The sequence below is a fragment of the Lytechinus variegatus genome, chromosome 3 (genome assembly GCF_018143015.1).
Source record: "Lytechinus variegatus isolate NC3 chromosome 3, Lvar_3.0, whole genome shotgun sequence".
Taxonomy (NCBI): Eukaryota; Metazoa; Echinodermata; class Echinoidea; order Temnopleuroida; family Toxopneustidae; genus Lytechinus; species Lytechinus variegatus.
This window is the reverse complement of record NC_054742.1, coordinates 45,627,047-45,637,310: the sequence shown is the minus strand read 5'-3', so window position 1 is coordinate 45,637,310 and position 10,264 is coordinate 45,627,047.

Here is a 10,264-nt window from a genome sequence, read left to right as displayed (position 1 = left end):
CTTCCATCTGGTAGAGCTTCATGAAGGTCACCAAACTTCTACACAGAATTTCGAAGTTTGGAGTAGAAAATTATCTATGCCAAGTGCGAAATTCAATCATAAATCACAGAAAAGAAAATTAGTTATGCCAATTTATGCGAAATTTATTCATAAATCACAGGAAATGCCTCTTCTTCTTTATTTGTTGACCGATTTTGATTTTTTCCATCTGGTAGAGATACATGAGGTTCACTAAACTTATAGGCTACATCATTTGTTGATCAATTTTAATTTGCTTTATATGATCACTTTAGGTGGTGATACAAAATTTCAACACAGAATTTTGAAACTCATTAAATATGCAAATTTATATATTTTCAAAACTCACAAAAAAATATGCATTCATTTGTTGAATGTTTTAAAAATGAATCAGAAACATCCTAATTTTGACATTTTTATGATATAATTTTTAAAGGACAAGTCCACCCCAGGAAATTGTTGATTTTTAATAGCGAAAAACTCTAACAAGCACAACGGAGAAAATGTCATCAAAATCTGGTAGTTACTAACTTTCCATTAGTTTTAACAAAAGAGATATATGCTCAACTCGGACATGCAAATGAGAGAGTTTTATTGATGATATCCCTCACTCACCATTTTTGTATTACATGTATATTGTTTGAATTATAAAATATATGTCAATTTTATTTAACAGATTTGACAATAAAGGACCGAGTAGATCGAACCAATTGTTAAGTCAATGGTAATACCATATGTTCAGGGAGGAACAAAACTTTGTTTCACAAGACAACAGGGATATAATTGGAATATTTAATATTTCATATAATAAAATACAAAGTTGAGTGATGTCATCAGTCCCCTCATTTGCATACCGTCCAGGATGTGAATAAAACTGTTTTATGAACATTGTAAAGCGAGATTTAAAAATGTCTTTCTTATTGTGCATCTGATTTTGATTTAATTTTCCAGTATTCTTATTTTTTTCTCATTTTATTCAAATCAACTTTTTATGGGGCGGACTTGTCCTTTAAGCAACAGATAATTATCATGCAATGGGTGTCGAAACAGAAAACTTTCTCACAAAATTATGATAATACATATTTTTTTTCAAATAACAACATTTTGGAAAAAAAAAGGTTTTCCTGAAGTGCGAATGAATGTACAACACACATTACTATACACAAAACTATAATGAGACATGTCTTCTAATTCATAGACATCACCATTAATGTTAAATCATATATCTATAATTGCACTGCACTTTCCGCCATCATCTGGTGTTTACCAATGCGAAATGATGCTGATATTTTTTTCGAGTTAATTGACTTCTATTAAATGTAACATGACAAAGCTTGCGTGCGCTTGCGAAATCTTTTCTATCCAATGAACGCCCTTATATTTCTCTATTCTTAAATTTAAAGGTAATATCTACTGAAAATAATAAAAGAAAACATTTTTTGATGTGATAGAATAATTTTGATTGGCACATATACTTTTTTATATGAGAGCGCCGCTAAAACCACACAATTGTGACGATGGTACAACGTTGGAATGTAGTTTGTTCCTGGGTTGTTAGATAAATTACGTTATGCCAACGTTGGGAAAACATTCAACATTGGGAAAACGTTTGGCCATCTGGACATATTCATTAACTAGAGAATGACCAAAATTTCAGCTTATATAATATACGTGATTATGTTTACTTACCTGTTTAAAGTTTCACAAATGGAGCCTGATTAACATATAATTTTCAAGGTAATATATGGAAAATGTTATTCTGCCAGGTATCGGAAAGTTGTCTCATATAGGAATCAACAGGTTTCAGTGGATAGGTGAAGATATAGAATGATATTACGTTTAAGATTAGGATAGGATTAGAATGGGATAAAATATCTTATCAGTGGGATAAAGTCGGGTGAACTTCACCTTGAAAGTACATTAAACTTTTGAAAACATTCACTTGCAACACTAGATGATACCATTGCAACACTTTCTTAACATTTTTACAATACTAAACATTAACAACGATTATATTTTCCCATTTTGCTTCAAATTATATCAAAATGTATGGTTGCAGACATTAGTATTAGAATATGTTTACAATGTTTTTTGTGTCGCTGTTTAACATGTTTAAAGTTAGGAAAATGTATTAAAGCAATACGAAAACCATTTATGTACCTTTTCATATTATCCATACAACATTTTAATGATATTTTTTGTCTTTGCAAGTTTTAGGAACTTAATTGATGAATCAATTTTCAGAATGACATGCATGTGCACACGATGTATTTCAAATCATTTTTTTTCAATAAAAATAATGCATATCAAACCAGGGACACGTCCCTGATCAAACTAATTGGGGCAGATATCGAATTTTCCAAATAGAGGGACACTTTCTTGCTAAAAAAAGTATTCACTTAAAAATTGAGGTCATCTTCTTGTTCCAACAAGCAAAATAATATTAGGCCAAGTAAAAAAAGAAAGTAGTGGATCGGCTTGTTTTTCGAAAGCAGTGATGAGTGAGGTCCTTAAACTATTTGCTATCTTATTATAAAAAAAACGAGGAGACATTTTCTCGGCCCGTTTTTCACATCGTTGATGAGAGAGGTCCGTACTATTTACTTTTTTGTTGCTATTTTTTAATCAAATGATTGTCAGACCATGTCAGACTCCATTTAGGTGACCAATGCATGTTCAATATTAAAAAGTAAAAACATATAATATAATATACATATATACATGCATATAATAATAAACACAAAGTCACAAGGCTGACTGGAGGTTCATCAAAGGATAGAATTCCCGAAGTGTATATATATATATATATATATATTGCGTTACATGGTGATTTTTGCTTTCGCGATGCACTTTCAACTTTAAAAAAATTTATCTGACAAAGAATACACCCGATGATAGCAAAAGTATACATTTTCTGAAAGGAAATTGCACAAGAAATCCAAAATCTGCACTCAAAAATAGCATTAGGTATAACAGTGTGTAAGGCGACAGTTTTACATGGACTTGAATAGGAAAATTCTGATATATTTTTAATCTCATGGTTTTTGTCATAAAATTTTGTGTAGTCCCCCATGACAAAAATAATGCTATATTATGACAGATCACATTCAGACCTTTCTAACAATATATAATTGTGGAGGGTTCATGTTTAATTAATGATCTGAAAATTGACCCCGACTTTAGCCCCCCAAAATCATGCGTTTCAGGAATCGTATACTATATATCAGGCGTTACATGTATAATGCTTGCAATACCAACATTTGTTGGGTTTTCTTTGCCTTGTACATCAGAATTTATAAGTTATTAACATATTATAAAAGGAATTGATGTAGGTACATTAACAATTCAAAGGAAAAGTAACAATTGAAATGTAAGCTACATGTACACAATTTGCTTACCGAGGCTCTTATTACAATGATCCGCCAAGTGATGATGACATGCAAGAGACAATGTCTATAGGTTCAGGAGTAAAGACTGAAACAAGTTTGCAGATGCTGTATGTACAAACATGCATAAATTTATATGACTACTGCAGCTTCATGAAAGAAGTTTCTAAAGTGCAATTGCACACATTATATCCACATAGTCTGTGTTTGATTGTTTAAAGCCATGGCGGGTTTTGATGAGTTCAAAGCCAAAATATAGTATGCAGTCCTTTGGTATGATAGCATTTAAGGTAGGCTATGTCCATTTGACCATTTCACACAGACACTTATTAATGTCAATGTGTGTATTTAGTGAAATATGTATACATGAATGTGTAATAATACATCAGTCAAGATGCTAAACCTTCTAAAATTTGGAACACATTTTCTGGATGTTTAAAGTTCATTGACCTTTTTCAGTTAATAATTTGGATGATTTGCCTTAATACTTAGCAGTATTTTCATCCCCTCAGAATTGTAGGAAGTGTTTTTTTTGTAATAGTGCTAACAATGTGTCAATCTGGAAGAAATGTCAAAATTAAGACATTGCAAATTTATCAGATTTTTATGTTTCAACCTTATCACACAGGTCTATGACATGGTCAAATCTATATTTCAATCATTAGAAAGTAAAGTAGAGTATGTTAGCTTTAATTTGATACTAAGTTTGTAGGTTTAGGCCAAGTTTTGACAAAAATATTGATGTTTTCCCAAAATTTGCACAAAAAATGCGTTTTCCCAGTACAGGCGGCGCCGCTTCCGGCACCACCCTCATCACCTCTGGAGGGCGTTTCATGAAAGGACTTGTCAGACATTTTGCAAGTCTCATTTTATCCGACAGTTACCATAGAAACAGTACCTCTCAGCCAATCAACATCAGAGAAAGATGTCAGATCTGACAACTTGTCGGATGAAAATGTTGATGAAACACTCCCCTGGTGACCTGACTAAGTTCTATAAAGTCTACAGCAATGAAACTTTCCAGGCTATTGCCTTATTAATTCAGCTTTAAAATGATACTAAATTTGTTGGAATAGCCTCTATGCTTTTGAAAATAATTAAGAATTACTATAGCACGTAGCCAAAATGTGTAACAGCACCACTCTTTTTTTTTTTGGGGGGGGGGCGACCTCATGACGCATGACCGTATATATATATATATATATATATATATATATATGTGGCCCAGTGGATTAGTCTCCAGACTCTGTTCAAACAGAGGATTGTGGGTTCGAATCCCAACCATGGCGTAATTTCCTTCAGCAAGAAATTGATCCACAATGTGCCGCACTCAACTCAGGTGAGGTAAATGGGTACCTAGCAGGAAATTATTCCTTGAAACGCAGCGCGCGTATAATAGCTGCACTGCTAAAGCCAGGGTAATTATGCTGCATATACTGTAGAGCGCTTAGAGACTTCTGACACAGTAAGTGTTAAGCGCTATATAAGCAAGTATAATTATTAATGTCAAGTGAAGGATTTAAACATTATTCTACATTTACATATGTAACGGTAAAAAATACTTGGGGGAGGGGGCATTTTAGAAGAAAACACAATTAGAGCCGTTTTTATTACCATGGAGACATGTTCAGTTTTCCAGTGAATCTCTTTTTCAGCTCAGGGCATGGTTTCGCGATTAATTGTATATTCGTTTAATAATGTGTAATTCAATCACAATTCATTTTCCTTCATTGATATCACTTATTAAATGATTACTGAATGCACTGTTGATAGTTAGATCTAGTTGCTAACTTATACAATTTTCCATCAAATTGAATAGCTCAAGGAAGGATGAAGTTTATCAAATTTGAACAGAATTGGTAGTTGCTGGAATTATTTATATCATTTTCGATCTCTTGATGATGAAAAAACTTACTTGATTTGGTCCATCACTACGTCTTCTCACCATTCCGTTTGTGACCATTTTGTGTCACATCGGTCTAATATAATAATTGCTTGATTTCCACTTTATTTTCATTCATTTTGCACAACACTTAGTCTAATTAGACCAAATGGTAAATGGACTAAATGGCTATTGGCCAACTGGTTATTAGACGGAATGACATCAAACTAGACCATGTGGTGAGAGGACGTATTGATGGTAGACCAAATAGAAAGTTGGCAAATGGACGAATTGGCATTTAGATGAATGAGAAATACTATAGGACTCCAATTATGGAGTCCATACATTCAGTGCATGTATGAATTACATTACACTGACTGCCCCTTATCATGGAGGTCAGGAGGTCATTTCATGGAAGCCACAGGGTCCTGGTTTTTGTAGTCTAGTCATATAAACTGTAATACTTATTCAAGGGACGAAATCATTGGGTAAGAGAACATTTCAATAGAACAAAATTTGAATATCAAATAATCATGGCGGTATATGTCCATTCTGAAGAACATCGGTCACATCTGTGTATTTTCATCGTCCTTGGGGGTAAACTTGTATTTGAGTGGAAGCAAAAGTTTGGTACAAGAGACTAGTCGTACCTGTAGGCTACTGGTCTGGTTTCCCCTGACCCTCCACTGCCCATTGACCACGATGGGGGAGGGGGTCAGCATCTCTTGATTACTGCCTGAGCCAGAGACGTTTACCAGCTGGTGTCTCCTTGCAACTGGTGTAGTCTACTTATTCAAACTTTAATACTTGGTTCATGGGTGGAATCTTTTGGCGAGGGAGAAATTAGGCGCTGAATAGATATTTCTTAAGTGCATGAACCGGGCATGAACACGAAGCCTTATGATTAGTTGATTACAGTGTAAAAAAACACACAACTTTGCATTTTTCATCCTGTTTGAGGTGAAGTTGTTTGGGTAAAAATGTGTCTTGTTTGGTGTGTGAGACTAGGGCACCTGACCCCCTAACGTGTAACTTGTTTGATTGACGCTTAGCTTTTCTGATGCAGCAAAGTTTTGTACTGGACCTTGGTGGGGAGCGAAGAAGAGTGGATTGTCGCTGATTAGAGATTGGGAGACATGTGCCCTCTATGTTAGCTTTTGGGAAAGGGCACTTCCAAACAACAAGGTCCAATCTGGACTACCGGCCGGAGTGCCGTGCGGCCTGCGCCGCTCAAGACGTTGACATGCAATCCGGATCCACCAAGAGCTAGTACGCACATAGAAGCAGACACCGCGGTTATATAATACCCAATCGACCAAAAAGTTGAATAGTGTTTGTCGCCAGCTACCGTGAGGAGTCTCCATTTGACACACACTGGGCATTGTGGCGTGCGCCTGTAATCCAAGCTACATGGGGAAGTTACAAATTGATGCAGAAGTTCGAGGTTCGAACTGGTCACGTCTTTCTGATGGTGACGTTAAAGGTCGGTCCCAGACGTAAATAATTATATCTGATTGATACACGTCTAAAAAAATCAAATACACACACACAGAATATATGTCTGTCATTTAAAAAAAAGGAAATAAAATCGCTTGATTTTGTTTTTCCGAAATGGGATACGACCTTAAACATTGGGGGAATTTACAAATTTTGCTTCTTTTTCACAAAATAATTATACGAACAAGTTAGTCATATACAAGAATTAATGATGCCCCTCACTCACTATTTCTTTGTTTTTTAATTGTTTAAATTATACAATATTTCAATTTTTACAGATTTGACAAGGACCAACTTAACTGAACCATAAAATGTTAAACAATTGTAATTCCACATGTTTAGGGAGAAACAAAACTTTGTTTCACAGGACAATGAGGATAAAATCAGAATATTCCATATAAAATCTAGTGAGTGAGTGATGTCGTCAATAACTCATTAATACCGACCGGGATGTGCATATAACTATTTTGTGAAATTAAGAGAAACTTAAAAATGTCATAACTTTCTTATTTTACATCCGATTTTGATGAAATTTTCAGTGTTATACTTGTTTGATTTTTCTCTTTTTATTCAAATCAAGGTATTGTTGGGGTGAAACAAAGAATAAGAAAAGGATATGTGCCCCTGGGAATGACATCACCCCCCCCCCTTTATCATGAAATTAAAATTTATATATATATACATAAATTACAGAATAAAGAATGCAGCAAGGGTCATTTACTGTCAATCATCATCCTACAAAGACAACCTCCTGATAAGAGAATCACATCGACTGAAAGTAAATAATCGAAAATTGAGCATAAGCAGGGGCAGATCCAGCCTTCGCCAATAGGGGGGGCCCGGAATTTTTTTTCAGCCATATTTTCCCCGATCGGCCACTCGAATATGATATTTGCCGGGATTTTTTGTTTCTTTAAAGGGGTAGTCCTATTAGTCACTTCTTAGCTTTATTCTTATGAATAAACATAAATATATAATACCATAATCATTATTTATATAATGCGAGCGCGAAGCGCGAGCTGGATTTTTTTTGGGAATCTTATGTACTTTTTTCTAAAAGTTTTGAACATTCTGGGCAATCCTGAAAAAAGATGTGTATGCAAGTGAATAATTATTACGAACGTGAAGCGCGAGCAGAAATGAACTGATGGAAAAGGTACTGTTAAGGACTTGCTTGCAGTTAGCCATGAAGACGTTACATATTTCAACATTCAAATATTGCGAGCGCGAAGCGCGAGCTGAAAATTTTTGACATTTCTACCTGAATAATGGAAATTTTAAGCACTTTTTGTAATCGTGGAAAGGATAAGACAAAAACTGAACATTATTGATGCGAGCGCGAAGCGCGAGCGGAAAAATTCTGGACACTCTATTCATGTTTTGTAAATCATGAAAAGGTTAAGCTATTGGAAATGTTCATACATTAATAATGCGAGCACGAAGCGCGAGCAGAAATTTTTTTTATATTGTTATCTGAAACTGGATAATTATTTAAATGGAGAACAAGCTGCGTATCTGAATAAAGGTGTGTTTGAGATATCGACCTAGAATTTGGGTATTCTAAATACCTTTTTTTTTACCATGAAAATCAATAAAGTGAGCGCAAAGCGCGAGCTAAAAATATATGATATTCAGATCTGAAAAGGGGTCACTTTAAGCTCTGTATTGCAATCATTTTGTGGAAAAATTGTGAGGTGAAGAAGGATCACAGTTAAAACAGAGCTGATATTTTCAATTATTGTTACTTTGAGTTTTGACCTAGGACCGGGATATTCTATAAGGACATTATGTCATCATAAGAAAATGATGACTATCTTTCTATTTCTCTTCCTAAGCATGAGAGCGCAAAATCTATTAATATCATGGCCTGAAAATTGGACATTTAAAGCACTTTTGTAATTATGCATAAGATGCATGAGTTTAAAATCTATCAATGCGAGCGCAAATCGCGAGCAGAAATTTATGATTAATTGTCATCAAATGGTGATTTTAAGTAGTTTGTTTTAGAATTAATATTGAGATATACATAACTCACTAATCAAAATGCAAGCGTGCAGCGCTAGCTGATACGTTTTGACAATCTGACCTAAATAGGGATATTTTGAGAACTTCATGGAATACAGGAAAATAATAGGTACCTGACAAATCAAATTTTGCGAGCGCGCAGCGCAAGCAGAAATTGTTAATATTCAGACCATAAAACAGAAATTTTTACACTATTAAAAAATCAATTTGTAAATAAAACAAAATAATGAAAGTTCAATTTCCCAGCTGAAATATGTTTTGCATATTGACTTCAGAATTTGATATTTTAAGGTCCATATTGAGCAAGATATCACCTAAAAGGCAATGCGAGCGCAAAGCGCGAGCGAAAATTTTATATCCCGACATGAAAGATAAAAAAAAATAATTTCCAAGTCTTCCCCTTATCTTATTTTATTCACTCATCTTCCTCCTCTTATGCTTGCCTTCCTTCTTTTCTCCTCTCTTTTCCCTTTTTCTTTTTTCCTTCCTTTTCCCCTTTTTTTTCTTTTTTCCTTCCTTTTCCCCTTTTTTTTCTTTTTTCCTTCCTTTTCCCCTTTTTTTCCCCTTTTTTTGCTCCGCCAATAGGGGGGGCCCGGGCCCCTCGGGCCCCCCCTGGATCCGCCTATTGAGCATAAGTATCCGACTATCACATTCAAATGTCTCAATGAACAAGCTGCACCATACCTGTCAGACCTCCTAACAGTTCGCCAATCAATGTACAACACTCGGTCATCATCACATATCTGTAGGTGATTGGTAATTTTCTGTGTTTGCCCCAGAATATTGGAATAGATATACCACATAAACTTAGACAATGTCCTCCTATAAATATGCTTAAATCTCATTTGTTTTAATATATTGCAGGTATAATGTTTCAATTTTGTGTAGTTTAATTAAAGTTTTTACCAATTAAATATTTTTTTATTCCACTTCAATCAAAAGAACAAATCTCTGTTAAAGCGAGGGATTTATGATTTCGTTTTCATGTACGTTATAATGAGCGATTCGGGCTCTAAAATGCATAATTGATTAAACAAACACACCTTGAACTGAAGTTTGCTAAATAATTCGTTGTTTGACAATAACTTCCCTTACAGAAGTAGGCATTGGTCTATTTCATTGTTTCTTTTGTCATCACATGCACACTTTCCCTATATTTGGCTATGTCACAATAAAAAATGGTCAATAGGCCCCTATGGGTGAATGTAATTTGCGGAGAACGAAATAAAGACAATTTTCAATTTTTGCTTTAGACAGAATTGATGAAGAAGTGTTTATTCACCACAATCCGTATAGAAAATTATATTATCAATTTTAGAAATGTATATAGGCCTATTAATATAGGCCACTCATATAACTCTATTCAAAGTTATTTACTGCATGTTACTTTTCTGAAAAACTTCACTCATTGCATGGTGGCATTTGCTGCTTCAAGCAGTAAATAATAATAAAAAAT